Source organism: Crotalus tigris, unplaced genomic scaffold, assembly GCF_016545835.1.
Source record: "Crotalus tigris isolate CLP2741 ecotype Arizona unplaced genomic scaffold, ASM1654583v1 scf7180000023654.2194447, whole genome shotgun sequence".
Classification (NCBI taxonomy): Eukaryota; Metazoa; Chordata; class Lepidosauria; order Squamata; family Viperidae; genus Crotalus; species Crotalus tigris.
In genome coordinates, this window is record NW_024100101.1 from 1,038,415 (window position 1) to 1,059,489 (window position 21,075).

Here is a 21,075-nt window from a genome sequence, read left to right on the forward strand (position 1 = left end):
CGTGTGTTTAGGACTACGTACGAGGAAGGATAATAGGAAGGTACCTTCTTTGGAAAAGTACCGGTAAAATCCGCCCACCTCGTGTAGACTTACTCGGAAATAGTAAACCCTACTTGCGCCTAAACCCCACCGAGCCCTTTCGGAAATATCTCTAGGAAAGCGGATCGGGTGACCTATCCAGTAATAGTCACCCTCGCCTTCCCAAGAAGCCCGCTTCCAGTGGCAACTTGAACAACTCCTGTAGTTATTCATTCTGGGGGTCCGTTATTAACACCCGAAGCCGCTGAGCTGCGGGGGCCTCTAAAGCCAATGAATGAACGCCCCAAAGGAGCCGTTCCCAAGGCAGCAGGTTATTAAGCCTAAGCCGGGGACGTCCCGAAAGACGCCCACGACTAACTCTTCCCGCGAAGAGAAGCGAGCAAAGAGCCGGGAGCCGCCCGGAACTTCGCCTTACCTGACGGGCAACCGGGGTTGCGTGCTTCCCGCGTCTGGCGGCCGGGGGAGAGAAGGTCGCGGCGAAGAGGTCGAGGAAGCGGAGCAAAGAGGTCCCGGCACGGCCGCCGCCAGCGCGGAGCGCCTTCGCCTCCTTCCGCCGCGGCTTCGCCCGTCGTCCGCTCTCCAGCTGCCTTGGTCTGGGCGCCTTGCCCGAGGAGCCTACCGCAGAGCGCCGCCCCCCTGCCCTGCCCTATTCTCTCTCCCACACACACACACACACACACACACCACCTCGCCCGTGCCCTTCGCCTGAGGAGCGGAGCAACTTTGGGCGCGGGAAGCCAGGCGGGCGCGTGGCGAGAGGGCGCGGCGGTGGCTCCCGCGGGCTGAGATGACGAAGGGCGCGCTCCGCTCTCCCACTCGAGGGAGCAGCCAGGCGTCACAGCCCGAGTGGGAGCCGGCCGCGCAGCTTCTGAGGAGGCTCACGGGGCGCACGCGGGAGGCGGTGGTGGCGGCGACCGCCGCCTCATTGTTCAGGAGGGTGGAGGAATGAATATTTCCGCGCGCGAGCTGAACGGCTCCCTTGACTGACACCGCGGGATTCGCTCCTTCGGCGGCTCCTGAAAGAGGAAGTGGCAAAGATGCAAGCGCGCCCGCGCGCTCCGGTGGCCACGAAAACAGTTCAGAACGGAGCCGCCCGTCAGCCCGGAATTGCTGCCGGACGGAGGACGAAGAAATGGGAAGGCTCCGCCATGGGGACTTTCCAGAGGACTTTTGCGAGGGGCTGTTTTTACCTCCTCCCAAGTCTTAAGCGTCTCTTCCTTTAACGATTTTTTTTTTTTTTTGTGGGGGGACATACTTACCATTCAAAGTAATTCAGCAGAGGTCCTCTCGGAGAAAAGTAACGGCTGCAGAATAGGTTAAAACTAAAAGTGGGTCCGGCTCTCACCCTCCCTTTTTTTTGCGCAGCAGCGGTAGAGGGTCTCTGCTGTTGTCGCCCCCTCCCCTTTGAAGTAGGATTGCCCTGCTCGGGTAACTTTCCCATCCAACCAGGTGAAGCTTTCTGGCCAGAGAGACCTGACCTGGTACTATAGATGTGTGCGTGGGATATGCGAAAGATCGGTGGAAGAAAACTATTCCTTTGAGCCTTAGGAGAGGGGCAGGCAAGCAGGCTGGCAAGTATTTCATTTGAGCTTTCTCCAACCTATGGGGAACACAACGTTAAGTTGTGTGGACTTCAACTCCCAGAATTTCCCCAGCCAGCATGTCCACACAGCTTAAAATTGTCAAGGTTGGTCAGGGGTCTTCAAACTTGGCCCTTTTATGTCTTGTGGACTTCAACTCCCAGAATTCCTCAGCCAGCATGCCTGGCTGAGGAATTCTGGGAGTTAAAGTCCACAAGTCATAAAAGGGCCAAGTTTGAAGACCCCTGCTCTAAGATGCACAGGATCACAATTTAACAATTGTTCAGTCAACACAACTCTTGGTTGGAGAACCTGCTGTGTGCTATAACTGGTCTTATAAGATCCTGATTTTGTAACTTCAGATTTATGTGAAGAAAACGGAGTTCCTCTTCACTAAACTTATCTCAGATTAGCAGAATGCAACTATAACTGAAGATTTCAGTTTTGGAAAAAAAAAAACCATTGCTGGAGTCTTTTCCTGGGATAATGACTAAACTGACTATTTCGTTTCTGTGGTATCCTAATGTAAAGTTCCACTGACTTTTTCAAAATGATTTCTGTTTCTTCCTATTCACCTGCAAAATAAATAAATATTGAGAGGCCTCCTCTTCTTAATTCCTATTGAAAAGGACATTCAAAAATGGCAGAACATTTCTATAAGGTTTCCCTAAAGAGGTCTTTCCCCATGGAATGCTTATAAAATGACCCTACAGATTTCCATTCTTATCCTGTTCCCTGGTTTTAAAAAGATGATATATAAAATCTAATGGTTTAATAATATTGGGTGGGCTGTGAATACAGTCAGTAAAGAAATATAAAATAAACAATATTTGAATTAAAATACAAATAGTATTAAAACTGTTGAGCAATTAATTAAGAATCTGGAGGTTGACTTAAAACTTGCTAAAATAAGGGTTTATCCCCCACTATTGGTCTGGACAACCATACTGGAATGAAATTTACTATTTGGATTACTGACCTTAATTCTGCCTTTGTTTCCAGTTACACGATTTCCCCTCAAGCAATTCTTAAGGGGTGTCCATACCCTTGGATGCTGTGAAAAACTGAGAGAAAATACTATTTTAACACCTGTATAACTGAGGTCAACATCAGCATGTCTCATTTGTGGGTCGGTGACACCCAGGGGTAGAAAAAAAAACTTGTGCAGGTGCATGTAGGTGCCATGCCAAGATACAATGGGGGAAACGCCACTGTCATGCCTTATGTCATAGTGACCCTGTCCTTATTAGGACATTTGACTGGTTTTCTCCTCTGTTTTACTGATATCCTCAGCTATTAGGGAAAATAGGGTCATTTAGCAGGAATAGGAGATTTTCATTTCAGGGCTCTGCCTATTTTTCCTATGTTCCTTCTCATTAATTCATATTGGCAAGGAATTAAAGAAACATGAAAAGACACTATTGTAGATCAGAAGTCATCCCATTAGCAGGACAGTGCATCTAGCTTAGTCTTACAGAAAAGTGAATCTAGCAAATGATCACCCTCCTCTATCCAAGGGGAGAAAGAAGATGATTGAAATTGACAAATACAGAGAAAAGTGGCAAATAAAATATAGGCGCCCACTGAAGTAGTAGATATCTGTACTTAACCTTCCATGTTATCAGAAACCTAAAGTAAAGATAATGTCAAAAAGAGAAACGAGAGGATAAGTTTGAAAGGAATTCAGAAAACCAAGAGCTGATGGAGAAGGAAAATGATGGAAAAGATACAGTTTCAGTGGAACCTGGCCAAGCAAGACTCTCCACAAAATGTAATAAAAATGTCTAGATAGCGGCTGGTCCACTCTTTAAATTCAGTTAGAAGTTTTGGAATGTTCAAATGGGCTACAATAGTTCAACTATAATTTACTATCATATCTCTCTCCCACACACACACTCACACAAATACACAGACACACAGTCCATCTCTTGAAATTGCTACATCAGATAAAGGGTTATCTTGTAGGAATATGTAGGAACAATATTGTTCTTTCCTACAGTACCCCACCAAGGCTTCACGTTTGATCTTTCAAGGATAGTTGAATCCTATTCATCAGAGAGATCCAACAAAGCCTGGTTACATCTTTAGTTAATTTCAGTTTAAGTCAGTCTCTGGGCTGACAGAAAGAACCATCACCAGCTACTGCAAATCTCCAAGCCACCACTCCTAGGGCATACAAAAGTATTACAAACAGGGACAAAATGAAATCTCAAGGGAAGACAGCATTTTCAAAGATGTAATGAAGAGGTAGGTATAATATTCCCTTGATTGACAGCAAAACTCTACCAAAAAGAAGAATAAAGAAAGTAAATATCACCAAGGTGGCCAAATTTACATGCCATAACCTTTTCCCAGAAATTTCCAAGAAGTTAATGGTCAAATATTAGAGGATGAGAGCTACTATTGCTCTGCCTATGTAGACATGCACACAATGTATTTCTATCTCCTACAGCTTAACAAATAACACACATAAGCAGCCTTGGCTTAACCAGTGCTTTTTTGTCATAGAACACACTGGAATGGAGTTCTGGCAACTTTTTTCAATGGATTTTCCAAGTTTTAAAAGTAACTTTTGAAAATTTGATGTTTGGTCCACGTGGACTTGAATTGCCCTATCGAGCATAGCAGGTTGGTGGCAAAATCATTAAAACAGTGCATGTGAGTTGCTTGTGTGTACTTCATCCACACTGGTTGTGATGGCACTGCTCGGCTTGTGATTGGTCGTGTGGTTGCGCGCTGAGTGCTTACTGCGGGCAGTGACTGTTATGTTTCGTTACACAACTGACGTGTGTGGAGGTGTGTGCAGTGAACTACCGTATTTTGCAAAATCATTGGTGAATTGAAAATCTTTTAATTTTTAGTGTAAAATTTACTATGAACATTTGCCTTAAATACAATAAATTAAATTTATGTTAACTGAATATATAATTATTTCAATAAAAAATTAACAAGATGTGAGTTCTGGCACCTTTTTTCTTACAAAAAAAGCATTGGGCTTAACAAATGACAAATGCATAGTTCTATAAACACAATTTCAAATCAAACCTTTTACAGTGCCTTAACTGTTTTACTCTGTTTCTACTTCTTTTCCATAGCCTCTTTTTTGCTTTCATTTCTCGCTTTACTTCTATCCTAGGGAAGAGAATGGGAAAGGGAAGAAATAGCACTTTCCTGGATTTCTTGGATTCCAGCACTTTTGTCGAGGTGTTTTCACTTCCCTCTGGTCTTGTTCTCCAAAAATGCAGCTCTTTCTACCATCCAGCTCACTCGGCTGATCTCTCTTCAGATCTTGCTTGCTCCTGCTGGATCTCCAACCACTGATTCCTCCTCCTTGAAACAATCAATTTCTCCAGTACACATCATACAAAAGGAGCTCCAATGCCCATCAATCTCGTCTTCTATCAATTAATGCCTCTTTTATATATTTACAGTTATGCAGCCAGGAAGAGTGTAATTAAACACAGAGCTATCTCAATAAGTACACTACATTGAATGAAACAGCTCCGCAAATATAGCAGTGTTCCAATATTTGAGGAGCTGCCACAAAGAAGAAGAGGTCAACCTCTTCTCCAAAGCACTAACTAAGGAGAGAAGCAACCTAGGACAAATTAACCAGCGGAATGACTTGCCTTCAGAAGTTGTGGGTGCTCCAGCACTGGAAGCTTTTAAGAAGAGACTGGACAGCCATTTATCTGGAATGGTACAGGGTCTCCTGCTTGTGTTGGGGGCTGAAGACCTCCAAGATCCCTTCTATCTCTGTTATTCCGTTATTCTTTTATAATGCCGGAACCTGATTTTGACCTATGGAGAAAACCAACCAATAACTTTGAGGTCACTGCAACACTCAAATCCACAGGCTATCAGTAGGTTTCTGAGTCCAATTCAAAGTCCTGGTTTTAACCAAAAAAACCCCATGTTTTCACTTTGGGTTATTTTAGGGTTTGTCTCCTTCAAGCCCACATGAATATGTGAGCAAGGAGTCCTTAGGGTCTCCTCCCCATAAAATTCAAAGGGTTATGGATTCCAAGGCTGTTTTTCTGCTAGATGTTTCTTGTAGCTTAAGGACTGTTTGATTTTGGTACTGTTCATGAGACTTTTATGATCAGCCACCTGTTTTTGTTTATTTTATTTAGGTCTGGCTGCTCTTTTGCTTGCTTGATCATTTAGGGTTGTTTTTAATATCATTGCACACTGTCTGGAGTCTTAGGTGCTGGGCAGCATTTAAATGTATATATAATGTCTACAGGATACATGTATACATGCATGTAAAGAAAGAAACTATCTGTTTCATCCAACACTTGCAATTTTCAAGCCACCGCTCTGTCATTATGAGTCAAACTGGGCCAGGTCTTCTGCATCTTATGAAAACTTAGCATGATATGAAGCATACTGTTACTTTTCTTTATGTAATTTTTTTTACACTCCTAACTACAAGCAGCTCAGAATCATGACAAATTCACCTATTAGACTGGAAATAAACTGGAAATTAGGCTGCCTCAAGTATCATCAAGTATTATGGTGGAGAATTGAAGGATTTAGATTCCTTGCACTCATCTGAGCATTAGAAATATAAAGGAATATAAATAAATCCAAGGAATATAAATCTTCTCATTCTCCACCATTCAGTCAGAACTGAAGAAGCTTCTTGGATAAGATGCAAAATGTCTTGAAGGAAAAACAAAGAAAGTCCAGTTGCCTCTCGAAAAAGCACCTTTGGAACAATCATGACTTGGATGACTGAGAATCTCCATAGTTTTATGGCCATGAATTTACCTTCCTCAACTGGCTTCCTCTAGTTGTGTTGGGAGTGAAGAGAGGAAGCATGTTCAAGTGCTTTGAAAGAACTTCACCTGGTAGAAATCTTAATAGAACTCTTTTAAAACATCTCAACTACATTTCCCCTATTCTGTTCCTCAACAGAGTTGGCAGTTCAATTCTTCATCAATGCTTCCTCAAAGCAGAGATCCTTGCTATACTGAGATGAAGCTCCATATAGAAGTGCAATTGGCTATTACAAAGTCTTTCAGCTGGTTATTCTAAAAGTTCCAGATCTAATCTAAATCAACTGAAATCATATCAAATCCAGTTCTGTTGGATAGAAGCATCTGTGGAGGAGGGGTTCAAAGATCAAGATGGTGGCCACGACAATGCAATCAAAGCTCCACATCTTTTTTTTTCTGGGTCATGTGTGTGACACACATAAAAATAGGTGGAACTTCAATCGCATCTTGATTTTTCTTGCCTTTCCACACTGTCACAGCCATCCCTGCTACTGAATGTGAATGAATCACGGCTTAATTTTGCAAGGCTATAGATTCTTTATGAAATTTACATGAATACAGTGGGGGGGGGGGATATGACATACAAACATAATTTTAAAATGTTCCTGAGAGCCATGGAGGGGCAGTGATTACAATGCAGTATTGCAGGCTCATTCTACTGACTGCCAGCAGTTCGAGTCTCACCGGCTCAAGGTTGACTCAGCCTTCCATCCTTCTGAGGTCGATAAAATGAGGACCCAGATTGTCAGGGGCAACATGCTGACTCTGTAAACTGCTTGGAGAGGGCTGTTGATTATCTTTGTTTAATAATCATAAATACTTCATAAACATTCTACACAACAGTTCTAGTTTCATGCAATACATTTTTTTAAAAAATAAAGCAAGGCTTAAGGAACCAATCTCTGAAACACATGCATTCTAAACCTTTTATTTTATTGATTTTTTGTTTTAAAAAGTATGTTGAAACGTCTTGAAGAGCCATCTCATATTTCCCTGGCATTTTCTCTTTAGGTTGTGTCTGTCTCCATAAAATTAGCATGTTTGTTTACAGACTGAGTTTCTCTCTCATGGAACCTGGCATCCAAAATACTCTTTTCAAACTAATCAAGGTTGTTCAAGCTTTGGCTGATCGTTCCATATATAAAAAAACTTTAGAAAAGAAGCACATCTTCTTATTTTGGCAGTATTATCAGCTGCTATGGAAAACAATTGCCTGTTGGAACAAAATTACCCCTACAGTAGTAATGTACCAATTGTGCTGGGACATAAAGTTCCTTTGGTTTTTATAGCATTGTACTTTTATAGAACCAGTGATATTAAAGACAAATGAAAATATTGGCAAAGCAACATAGAGCACATGAATCATACATGAATGGGGAGTCTGCAACTGACCTATTAAGTTTGCAGTAAGCGAGGAAGAATAGGTAAAGTTCAGTTTCCAACCTCCTTGTTCCCATTCTCACACCTAATCCGTGGCTTCCACAGACAATGATTTTCTCCTCTCCTGCTACCTATTTGTTCTGAAAAGTCTTGCTTATTGCTAGCTGTTAAGAATTTGGCACCTGGCTTGCAGTAAGGAATGCAACTATTAAATGCAATCTGCACCTGTTTCGCTCCATGAAGGCCGCACAATAAAAGTTATTTTCTGTAAGGGGCATAAAATAATCTCTTCAGTAGGTTTAGAAATCCATTGTTTTGTTTTCCTTGTTTAATGGATAATTGTACCTTTCAACCATCCCAAATAGCTTTCTTAAAAACAGAAGTTTATTATACATAACAGAATTAGAAGGGACCTTGGAGGTCTTCTCGTCCAATCTCCTCCCTATACCTTTCCAGATAGGTCCAGTCTCTTCTTAAAAGCTCCAGTGATGGAGCACCCACAACTTCTGAAGGCAAGCCATTCCACTGGTTAATTGTTTTCACCATTAGGTAATTTCTCCTTAGTTCTAGGTTGCTTCTCTCCTTGATTAATTTCCATCCATTGTTTCCTTTCTTGCCTTTTGGTGCTTTGGAAAGTAAGTTGACCCCCTTCTTCTTTGTAGCAGCTCCTCTAATATTGGAACACTGCTATCATCTCCCCCCTCATCCTTCTCTTCATTAAACTAGACATACCCAATTCTAGCAACTGTCCTTATATGTTTTAGCCTCCAGTCCTCTAATCATTCTTGTTGCTCTTCTCTGTACTCTTTCTAGAGTCTCAACAACTTTTTTACATCCTGGTGACCAAACTGGATGCAGTATTCCAAGTGTGACCTTACCAAGACATTGTACAGTGGTATTAATACTTCACGTGATCTTGATTCTATCCCTCTGTTAATGCAGCCTAGCACTGTGTTGGCTTTTTTGGTAGCTGCAGCACACTGCTGGTGTCAGAATCCAATTATATTTCATCTTTAAATTATCAAATATAGAAACTCCCAATTCTGCCTTCTCTGGATTCTGCCATAAGAGGGAGAGAAGGGGGAGAACAAAGGGGCTTTATGGCCCTCACTTCCTTCTTTACACTTCAAAGAGCTGAATGCTGAATGTGTGTTTATTGTAACCTCGAAGCGTTAACATACCAAAGGAGGGAAGTTGCCTTTCATGTAGTTATCTGAAGTCTCCATCCAGACGGAAGAAAGAAGAAAGGGAGTGGAATTGTGATACTTGAAACTATCACTGGAAGGGGGGTTGATTGGGTGGGACTACTGGGGAACCCCTTAAAACCTTGAATGGGAGAGCTTGGACCCCAAGTCCTGTCTAGCATGCCTGCAACCATTTTCTCTTAATAAAGGATTCCTGTTGGAAGAATTATTCCAAGAGTTCTGTCTTCTTAAGATGCAAAGTGGGGTGGGTCCTTACATTAGACAGGACTTGCAAAATTAATCCACCTGGAAGGAAGACCCTTGCCGGGGGATTTTGCAAAAATTTACCATGTCAGACAATGGAGCAAGAGAAGGGGAAAAACTCCCTGGAAAGAGAGCCGCTGACCCAGTTGGAACCTTGCCAGATGTTGGGATCCGAGAGGCCAGATTCCTCAGGAGAAGAAGTGGTGGAGACACAGGACCACAAGCCTCGCTGGTCGATGGGCGTTGGAAAGAAAAGTGAGTGGGGAAAGGAATCAAGAAAGGTGACCCTGAGACGGGGGACCAAGCAACCAGAATGGAAGCAGGAGATGGAGAAATCCCTGCACGCAAGTGAAGAGGGAGGAAGCTGGGCACCGTACTCAGACTGGATCCTAGAGAAAGCTATTGACCTGATGAAGAGAACTCTCAGCTCCCTAGGAGAGGAGAATACTGAACCCTACGGCCGCCCCAGTTCCTGGAGCCGCAAAGGGAGAGACACCGAGGGGGACGTGGAACCTGCAACCCCAGGGACATCTACTGATCCAGGAGCTCCCACCCCCTACCGGACCACAGATGGCAATCTGGACGGAAGGCACTACCACCCACAACAGAGGCACCGATCCATTCCAAGACGTCCACCGTTGGAAGTGAAATTCAAAGGGGAGCCAACACGCTTGGGGTTTTTCCTAACCCAAGTCCTCAGCTACATGGAGGAATATGGGCAGGACATTCCCAGCGACAAAGCCCGCATCCGGATCGTGCAATCTGCCCTGGATGGACCAGCTGCGGATTGGGTAGTGAACTTGCATGACTCCAATGCCCCAGAACTCAGTAACTTCAACCGTTTCATGTCCTCTTTGAGAAGACGATTTGAAGACCCCCTGGCTGATCGCAAAGCCCGTGAAAGAATAACAACGATGAGGCAGGGCAAACGCCCAGTGGCTGAGTATACACAAGAATTCCGGGCCATTGCCAGCAAACTGAATTGGCCAGAAGACATCCTCCTTGGCCGTTTCAAAGACGGACTAAACTATGATCTATATGATGCTTGCCTGCCCCGAGGGGACCCACATCGACTTGAGGAATGGTACGTCTTGGCAGAGGAAGCAGAGATCGACATATTGAAGAGGCACCGCCGAGGAAAACAATGGAGCCGCCCCCCGCCTGAGCTGACACACCAACCGGTGAAATCATCGGATACAGCCAAGAAGCAAATGGGATGTTTCAAGTGCGGAAGAGAAGGGCATCGAGCTGTAGAATGCCGCTCAAAGGCCCCCCAGCACAACCCAGACAGATCCCCAATCAACAAACCCGGAAAGTATTCAGCTAAGCCAAAAGAAACGGCCATGAGAATGATGGAAATTGCAGAAACCCCCACCTCTGCTCACCAAGGGGAAAGGACTCCAGCCTACACCACAGGGCCGGTGGATGCCTCAGATGACAGCTCGGAGGGCGAACCCCTGGTAAGTGGATGCATCACACCCATCTTCAAAACAGTGACTATATTAATCCCCCCCATGCCCGAAGCTGTGAAGGTGAAAGCCTTAATAGACTCTGGCTGTACCCGCTGCCTCATTAGCCCAACACTAGTGGGGAATCTGGGCATCCCATCCAGGAGACTGGAACAACCAATCTCATTTGGCCAGCTAGATGGATCCATAGCAGGGGGGGTGCCAGCTACCCTAGCCACTTTGCCAATACATCTCTCCCTGGGCAACCATGAAGAGGACTTAACGTTTGTGGTGACCCCAGGTATGGAATGCCCAATGATTCTAGGGATGGAATGGTTGAAAAAATGGAACCCCTGGGTAAATTGGAGGACGACAGAAATCAAATTCCCGAAGGGGGACCCTATGGACTTAAAACCCCAAGGGAGGCTACCAGAATCAAGAATAGAAAAAGCATCCATAGGAGAGGAAAAAAGATTAACAGAAATACCAGAGGAATATAGGGACCTTGCTGAAGTCTTCAGTGAGGAGAGGGCGAATGAGCTTCCCCCCCACCGACCCACAGACTGTACCATTGAATTCAAGCCTGGGGCAAAACTCCCGAAGCCCAGATTATACTCCATGAGCCCAAAGGAGAAGGAGGAAATGGAAAGATTTATAAAAAAAAACCTGGAGAGAGGTTTCATTGAGCCAGCCAAGCCTAAAGTGGCTGCCCCGGTCCTTTTTAGAGAGAAGAAGGTGGCTCTTTACGTTTATGCGTGGATTATAGGGCCCTGAATACAATCAGTGAAAGCAACCTATACCCGCTGCCCCTCATGAAAGACATGCTGTCACATCTATCGAAAGGGAAAATTTTTTCTAAACTAGACTTAAGGGAAGCTTACTATCGCGTGAGAATCAAGGAAGGGGACGAATGGAAGACTGCATTTAACTGCCCCATGGGGTGCTATCAATTCAAAGTCTTGCCATTTGGATTACAAGGGGGCCCTGCAGTCTTTATGCAACTAATCAATGACGTTCTAAGGGAGCACCTGTTTAAGGGGGTCCTTGTTTACTTGGACGACATTCTTATCTTTACCGAAACAAAAGAAGAACACGTCAAACTTGTCAGAGCGGTTTTAAAGAAGCTGCGAGCCGCTCACCTATATGCCAAACTCTCAAAATGCGAATTCCACCAGGAAAGGATAGACTACCTAGGCTATCGCATATCCCCACAGGGCATTGAAATGGACCCAGAGAAGGTCAGAGCAGTATTAGAATGGGCACCACCCCGCACAAGAAAGCAACTACAAAGTTTCCTGGGCTTTGCAAATTTTTTACCGCCAATTCATCCCCTCATTTGCACAGATAGCCTTGCCCCTCACTAACTTACTAAAAACGAAGGGAACATCCTCAGTAAAACCTAGCCAGCCACTAACATGGACAATGGAGTGCCAAGCAGCGTTTGAGAGACTAAAGAGACTTTTTTCTGCCGAACCAGTACTAAGGCACCCAGACATGGACAAACCCTTCATAATACAGGCAGATGCAAGTGATGTGGCAGTGGGGGCTGTGCTATTACAAGAAAATGATGATGCAGTATTGCAACCCTGTGCATATACATCCAAGAAACTCACGGAAACAGAACAGCGCTGGCCCGTATGGGAGAAGGAGGCTTATGGGATACGTTGGGCATTACTCACATGGCGACAGTTCCTGGAAGGCAACAAAATCCCCTTCCAGGTGTGGACTGATCACAAAAATTTGGAAGCCCTGAAAACTTCCAGGAAACTCAATCCCAAACAAGCCCGCTGGTCCCAGCATTTTCACCAATTCCAATTTAAGCTCAAACATTTACCAGGAAGAAAGAACTTCCTGGCAGATGCACTATCTCGCATGCCCCAATATAACAGCGCACGAACCACAGACTCTAGACCAATAATGGCAGAGTCACAACTGGCAGCACCAGTAACCACAAGAACCCAAGCCAAATTAAAACCACAACTGGACAGCCAAACTGGAATTGAATTCAGAAAAAGTTTGGAAACAGATGATTGGTTCCAGAAAAACAAAAATGTGTGACAATGAAAGACGGGTTGCCTTGGATAGGGGAAAAGTTATATATACCAACAACTCAAAGAGTAACTTTCATGCACCTTTGCCATGACACAAAATCAGCAGGGCATTTTGGATTTGTAAAAACTTTACATTTAATTAAACGGCAATTTTGGTGGCCATCCATGAAAAAGGACATTGAAAGTTATATAGCCAGTTGTCCAAAATGTGCCACGGCAAAGAGGTTGCAAGGGAAAGTGCCAGGACTATTGCAAACAGTGGCAAGTCCCTCAGCCCCCTGGAGAGAAATAGCCATGGATTTTATAGTGGAATTGCCAGAAAGCAATGGGAATACTGTGGTCTGGACGGTCACGGACTTGTTTTCCAAACAGGTGCACTTTATCCCTTGCCAAAAGATTCCCACTGCAAAAGCCTTAGCAAAACTTTTCATCCAACACATTTACAGATTGCATGGGGCACCCCAACGCATCATCTCTGACAGGGGGGTGCAATTTACGTCTGCATTTTGGAAGGAATTTTTATCCCTCTTAGGAACCACTCAGGGACTGACATCTAGCCACCACCCTCAAGGAAATGGGGGGGCTGAAAAAATGAACTCAGTACTTAAGCAATATTTAAGATGTTTTCTTAGTTTCCAGCAGACCGAGTGGGCGGACTTACTCCCCTTTGCAGAAGTTGCCTACAATAATGCAGTCCACTCCAGCACAGGTTACACTCCTTTTCAAATAGCCACCGGTCAAAGTTTCAACCCCATGCCAGAATTAACCCCAAACGAACCAACGATCCCCTCGCTGAAAGAATGGATGGAAAAATTACAAAACACCTGGCCAATAGTCAGAAAAGCACTAGATGAAGCTAGGCAGGCTTACAAAACACAAGCCGATAAAAAAAGGGTTGAGCCTACACCATTCATTATAGGAGAGATGGTGTACTTATCTACAAAATACCTAAAGTCCCTACAGCCCTGTAAAAAACTTGGACCAAAATACATAGGACCTTTTCCAATTAAAAGAATCATAAATCCAGTAACAGTAGAATTAGAATTACCCAAAAATCTCAGGCAAATACACCCAATTTTTCATTGCAGCTTGCTGAAAAGAGAGCATCAGTCACCTCTACGGCCAAAAATCCCCCCCCCACCACCTCCAATCATGGTGGAGGGTGAACAACACTTCGAAATAAAGGAAGTCCTTGACTCTAGGAGATATCATGGAGCAACTCAGTACCTAGTTGCCTGGAAACACCTCCCTCCCTCACAAAATGAGTGGGTCCATAAACGTCATGTCAGAGCCCCGAAGCTATTGAAGAAGTTTCACACAGAGTATCCTAACAAGCCTGACTAAATTTTATACTTGTGTTTTCTTTCAGGTGGATCTCTCTTATTGTTAAGAGGGGCCGGATGTCAGAATCCAATTATATTTCATCTTTAAATTATCAAATATAGAAACTCCCAATTCTGCCTTCTCTGGATTCTGCCATAAGAGGGAGAGAAGGGGGAGAACAAAGGGGCTTTATGGCCCTCACTTCCTTCTTTACACTTCAAAGAGCTGAATGCTGAATGTGTGTTTATTGTAACCTCGAAGCGTTAACATACCAAAGGAGGGAAGTTGCCTTTCATGTAGTTATCTGAAGTCTCCATCCAGACGGAAGAAAGAAGAAAGGGAGTGGAATTGTGATACTTGAAACTATCACTGGAAGGGGGGTTGATTGGGTGGGACTACTGGGGAACCCCTTAAAACCTTGAATGGGAGAGCTTGGACCCCAAGTCCTGTCTAGCATGCCTGCAACCATTTTCTCTTAATAAAGGATTCCTGTTGGAAGAATTATTCCAAGAGTTCTGTCTTCTTAAGATGCAAAGTGGGGTGGGTCCTTACATTTGCTGGCTCATATTTAAGTGATTGTCCACTAGGCCTCTGAGATCCTCCTCACAGTTACTATTGAGCAAGGTACCCCCTATACTATACCTGTACATTTGTTTTATAAAATGGTACTAATATTTCACGTGATCTTGATTCTATTCCTCTGTTACTGCAGCCTAGGATTGCATTGGTTTTTGTTGATTCACCTGGCTGATGATGGGAGATCCATGGTAAGGAGGACCATGTCCTCATGATCAACTCAAAGCCACCCTGTTTTTAATAACCAGAACCCCCAAGTCTTGTTCATATTCCCATGTCCTTTGAAAAATACACAGAGAGATGGGCCAATCCCATTGGGCTTGAGATATTCAAAAGCAATAACTCATCTCTTCCTTCACATGAGATAATTTGGGGAGAGTGCGAGATCCAGGGTCTAAGTGAGATGGCTCTGCTAAACATACAGAATTCAGAGGAGAGGAAAGACTTCCTTCTTTCAACTGGGCAATCAGAAGAAGATGATTTTCAAAGAGAGGGTTTTTTATTGTTCTTGCCATTGTCAATCTGGCAATTTTTGTGGGCCTTCACTTATCCTTTCATATGATGTTATCCAAGAAAAAGCCACTATTCTCAGTAAACGTTTTTTTTTCTCAGCAATTAAATGCAGTTGCTGGAAAATAGCAGGTTCTACCCTATTGAATGCATTATAGCCCTGGAGTTTTTGGAGGAACAGATGGTGGTAACAATATTATGGTTGCCATATTTGCATTGAGATGAAATATAGAGTCAGTTTTCAATACAAAGCCAGTTTGATATAATACTTAAGGCATCAGGCTAAAAATGGGAAGACCCTGGGACACCTTAGGCACAACGCCTGCTGGGTGACCTTGAGCCAGTCTCTCTCTTTCAGCCCTAGGAAGGAGGCAGTGGCAAACCAGTTCTGAAAAACCTTGCTAAGAAAACTGCAGGGGTTAGTCCGGGCAGATGCCAAGAGTCCAAACTGTCTTGAAGGAACTTATTCTTTCTTTCTTTCTTTCTTTCTTTCTTTCTTTCTTTCTTTCTTTCTTTCTTTCTTTCTTTCTTTCTTTCTTTCTTTCTTTCTAAAAACCCATTGCATTCATTACTGGATATGGTAGATTAAATTGGAAGAACATTGAATTTAAATGGAGAATTCTGGGATTCAGAGACTTATGGGCCCTGTAAAAAGAGTCTTTAGATAAAAGAAAACCACCTATTGCTCTTTGTAAAGAAATATACCAGCCCCTGGGTGAGGACAGGGAATGGAAGAAGATGTCTGAGATGCCAAGTAACTTTGCATAGATCCCAAATCTTAACATCGTCCTTGATGGGCACTGAATGAGTACAGATGGTGGCATTTCCAAGTGAATCAGAAGCTTCTCTCCTCCCTTTAATGACACAGGTTGATCATTGCACAGTCCTTCTTCCTGGCCCTCTCTCTGCCCCCAATCTTATTACTAGAATAAGTGTGCCAGAATCTCCAGTTTGAAGCACATTTCCTGCAATTTAGAAAAACAGAGACAACTTCTACTCCTAATTATTCCCTGCAGTAAGCTTAACTTAACCATCACTTCCATTTTATGAAAATGTAGTTATTGCTTTTGGTGATTTGTAAGAATAGCTGGCCCTTGACTAGATTAGCCTATGCCAAAACACTTACATTGCTGGACTGTGTAATTAAAAAAGCTTGAAATAACCAGGGAAGAAATGAATGCATGGAGAGACATGGAATGCTACAAGTCTTAGTTGAGAAGATCAAAGAAAGATCTCTCAGCAAGATCTTTACATAGTTTTTATATGACCGAGCTGCATATGATTCCAATCATCAACTACACTATCAATAACTTGGTGTCTGCTATTAATTTGGCAATCCATTAAGCTCCAGATTGAGATCCCTGGCTTCCCCCACCCTATTCAAATCCCACTCCATTAATACTTATTAAATGAATGCTAAGGTCCACCATCACATGCCCAGACAGAATAAAGATTCTGCATGCCCAAGCAGTGTCTTCACAAGAGCAGTTTACCTTCTGCTTGCTGCTGCAGAACAGCTGGTAAAGGCTGTGACATCTCACATCTCTCAGGATTAAGAAGAGGAGCAAAATCTGCTTCCCTTCCAGGCTCTCGGCAAAGGAAGAATCTCATCAATGGATCCCATTATTGTTTCTGGGGGCACATTTCTCTCCCATGATAAAGTTGCCAGTTATTTTCACACATTTATATTTAAAACAGGCACTGCTGGCTGACAGATCCTTAATTATCTCCCATTAACATTGAATGATTTTCAATATTTATGCAATGAAAGACTAATATGTCCAGCCTAAGGCAAGTATAATGAGAATAGGAAGTGGCCAAATTCCCTGGTGTGATAACTAGCAATGTACCTCCATTTTAATCCAGCGTAACCCTCCTATTTAAGCTCTGCTCATTTCTCCATGTATGGTTTTCAAAATCTCTCTTGCAGTGTTTATGAGGATGTATGATTGTTAGTCCACAGCATAACAGAGATGAGCAGGACCCATTGTTCAGAGTCAAATGCCCAGATACAATATCTGGCATTACAACCCATAGAGTACCAGCAACACAGATTTCAAATACTTTGTCCCATAACTATAAATGTCTCCGTAGACATTTATGCCCCATAACTATTGTTGGAGACAGTACCACTGGTATCAATAAAGGAGAATATATTTGTAGCTCAGGGTTGAAATGATGGGTCCTTGGCACTCTCTGAGCTTGGTGGTTTTCTTGCAGACGTTCTATTCCCAAACTAGCACCAATTATGTTACCTAGTTTGGGTAATGAAATGTCTGCAAGAAAACCACCAAGCTCAGAGATTACCAAGGACCCCTCACACTATCACTGGCTAAGGGCTAAGTTTCCTGGCTTTCTTATGATAACTTCAAATATCACTTGTAAGGATACATTTGATACTTTTATGATACTCTTCAAAGCAGGATATGTCAAGATAACAGGCGCATCCTTCATTTTAACATTATTGTGATGATTTCAAATTCCAGTTTGAGCTAAATAGAAATGGCAGCTCCTCCAGGTTTCAATGACAGCTTCTTGCCATAAGGACCGTAAATAAAGGCTGGCAACATATGGTCAGATCTTCTTTCTGCTAACTGTGGATAGGGAGGCTTTTACTTTCTCAGAGAGAGAAGGATTGGCTCAAAATTACCAAAAAGTTTTATGAATGATTTTACTGGGTTAAGCAAAGCTTACCTGAGCCAAGCCAAGTAGTCAAGTGAACATCATGATCTAGTCAGCACTGGGGTCAGAGAGATTATTCAACCCTACAATTTAGCCTCTGGATTGGGGTTAAAGCAGCTTTCCTTGGTCAGTTTGATAATGCTGCAGCTGAATACTTGCCATGGTCAACTTGATGCCCTCTGTATAGCTTTAAGCAATCTTATAAAATGGACTCACTAGCCGAACATCTGGAAGGCAATAAGGGAAAGGCTAATTTAGACTAATGTAATGAAACAAAAGCTGCTTAAATAAGTAGAAATAAAAACATAGTGTTATCTTTCATCCTATACAGTCACCTGAATCTTTATCAATATGACACTTTAAAAAGCCTCCAGTAAATAAAGTCAACAAAACAAAATAAAATGAATCAATCTTTTTATGAGGGATGATTAATCAGTTATTTGCAGTAATCCATCTATCTCCACCAAAGTTCTATGACGACTGCTAGCAGAATCCATTGATTTGAAGTCTCTGCAGAAATATCACTGTTGGAGGGTCTTTCTATCTTTCATATCTATCTATCTATCTATCTATCTATCTATCTATCTATCTATCTATCTATCTATCATCTATCTTAACTGCAGTTTGCAATTCTGCAAAGCTTACACCAATTCAAATAAAGTCAGAAACCAATAATAACAAAAGTATAAGATATAAAAACTCACATTGGTAAAACTGCAAAGCCTATTATAAAGCCAAACATAACTCAAAGAGTAGGATCACCAAGGCACACAGAATGCTGTTCCCTTCCCACCAAAGTAGTACCTGCTTGTCTACTCACATTTGCATTCTTTCAAACTGCTAGGTGCGCAGTAACTGGGGCCAGTTATGGGGGCTCACACCATTGCACAGCACTCAGATCTCAAACCCTGGCTGTCAGCTTTCCAACTGACAAGCTCAGGGTCCTTAACTGCTGAGCCATCTCACCCCCCTTTTTATTTTATAAAAAAATAAAGGTGGAGTATAAATAAGGAAGGAATAAATAGGAAGGAACAATTGAATAAAGGTGATTTCATAGCTATTCCAGGTTCTATTATCACCTGGAGCCATGGTGATGCAGTAGTTAGAATGCAGTATTGCAGGCTAACTCTGCCCACTGCCAAGAATTTGATCCTATTAGCCTCAAGGTTGACTCAGACTTTCATCCTTCTGAGGTCGGTAAAACGAGGACCCTGATTGTTGGGGCAATATGCTGATTCTGTAAACTGCTTAGAGAGGACTGTAAAAGCCCTATGAAGCAGTATATAAGTCGAAGTGCTATTGTTATTGCTATTATAAGTGACAATCATTGAATTGTGTACAATTCATAAAACGGTGGAAAAACACAGCTCAATTAAGATACCTGCTTTGCTGTGTTCTGCACCAGCTGTAGTTCAGAATGGCCTTCAAAGGCAGCCCTATGGAGAGAACATTGCAATAACCCCAGCGTGAAGTGTTTAGGTGACTCAACATTGCCCCAAACTGCTGTGGCAACATTTTATATTTGACATGCCCCATTACCGATCCCATCCTCAGCCAGTGAATGAGATAGACTTAAACCATGCTTAAGCTGTTCCAATGTTAAAATAGTATTTTCCCAATCTCTTTTTTTTTTTTATTGAATTTTTTCAGAAATTTTACAGATAAACATCCACCCCCCCCTCCCAAACCACCCCACCCTCCCCCCCCGACTTCCCAGAACTGAATATAGGATTATTTAACAAATTTTAAAAATAACGTTTACAATTTATAAGATAATTAATAATAATAATAAAAATCGTAATCATAATATATATAATAATAATATACATAACATAAGCTTTAAAGTGAATAATATATACTAAAAAAAAAAAAGAAAAAAAAGAAGAAAAAAGGAAAAAGAAAAGAGAGAGAGAAAGAAAAAAAGAAGAGTAGACGAAAAATAAAACATATATAAAAAAGTATATGAATAATAATACATAAAGCGTAAAAAAAAGAAGAAAGAAAAAAAACAATCATTACAAGTTATAGAAAAGCTAAATAATATTTTTCCATATCCAAATTATGTTGTATAAAATTTATCCATTTTTCCCATACCGCAAAAAATTTCTCTTGAGATTGCTCCTTTAAAAAAGCCGAAATCTTTGCCATTTCTGCCAAATACGAAACTTTATAGAACCACTCTTGTGGAATTTCCTTTAAAATAATAATATCTTGGGCAGCAATCTGAAATCTTTTATTGTAAAAAATTTGCAGAATCTGATTTCTCAAAGACTTCTTAGCAAAATATATCACCACATCTCTAGGCAGATTCTTCTGTTTTGCAATCCAAGAATTAACTCTATAAATTCTTTCCACTTCCCCACGTAACTCATCTTTATCTATATTCAAAATAACAGCCAAGTCATTAATCACCATTTCCATCAAGTCTTGGGTTTTATCTTCTTTCAGGCCTCTTATTCTCAAAGCATATTCCATCTGTCTGTACTGAAACATGAGAATATCATCTTGTGAAGTTTCCACTTTTTTCTGCATATCTTGGAATTTATAATCCAAAAGTTCTACTGTTTCTTCAATTTCCTCCACTCTAGAATCCAGCTTCACGACCACTGAGGCCACTCCAGATAAAGCTAAAAGTATGTCATCCCTCAAAATAGTATTATTTTGTTCTAAAAGCTCCTTCATCTCTTTCTTCATTTCTTCCTTGCTTTCAGATTTATTCTGTTCCAAAAGTTGCTTCATTTCCTCCCTAAACTGTGACACAGCATTTACCATTATTTCTTTAATGTCTTGTGCTGATGTGCCAGATGGGGGAGGTGAAGGTGGAGTAGTTTTAGGTTGCTGCACTGAGGGTATTATTTTAAGTTGTTGTTGCACAGTAGAAGTAGCAGGAGAAGAAGTTACCTTAGGAGCTGTAGTAGCTGGTTGTCGTTTTGAAGCCATTTTAATTTATCTTTCTTTCTTCATAAAAATACCAATAGAAAATAAAAAATCCAAAAAATTAAAAATAAGGTAAAATAGAATAAAATAGAATCAATTTAAAAACTCCCAAAAAATAATAAAAAAAAATAAAAAGGAAAGCAGAATTAAGCAACAGTTCAGCCAGTCCGTCTTTCAGTATTTTCCCAATCTCTTGACATCATCCAAGGACAGCCACAAAGTGTATAAAATCCGTCAACTTTGTCATTCATTATCTTGGAGGAAAATCAGGTGATTGGCAGTGACCAGGAATAGAGCAGGGATCAGCCACGAGGATAGCA

General features: G+C 42.1%; 1 protein-coding gene across 11 annotated transcripts in view; it reads right to left on the reverse strand.

The window, feature by feature from the left end:
- The window catches only part of CDH23 (cadherin related 23), a 641,486-nt gene extending 639,762 nt beyond the window's left edge, over positions 1 to 1,724 (reverse strand). For all 11 annotated transcript variants that reach the window (XR_005553851.1, XR_005553852.1, XR_005553854.1 and 8 more), the window contains exon 1: positions 455 to 1,724. The gene's annotated coding sequence lies outside the window, so the exon portion shown is untranslated. The remainder of the gene's footprint in view (positions 1 to 454) is intronic.
- Positions 1,725 to 21,075: the final 19,351 nt, after the last annotated feature.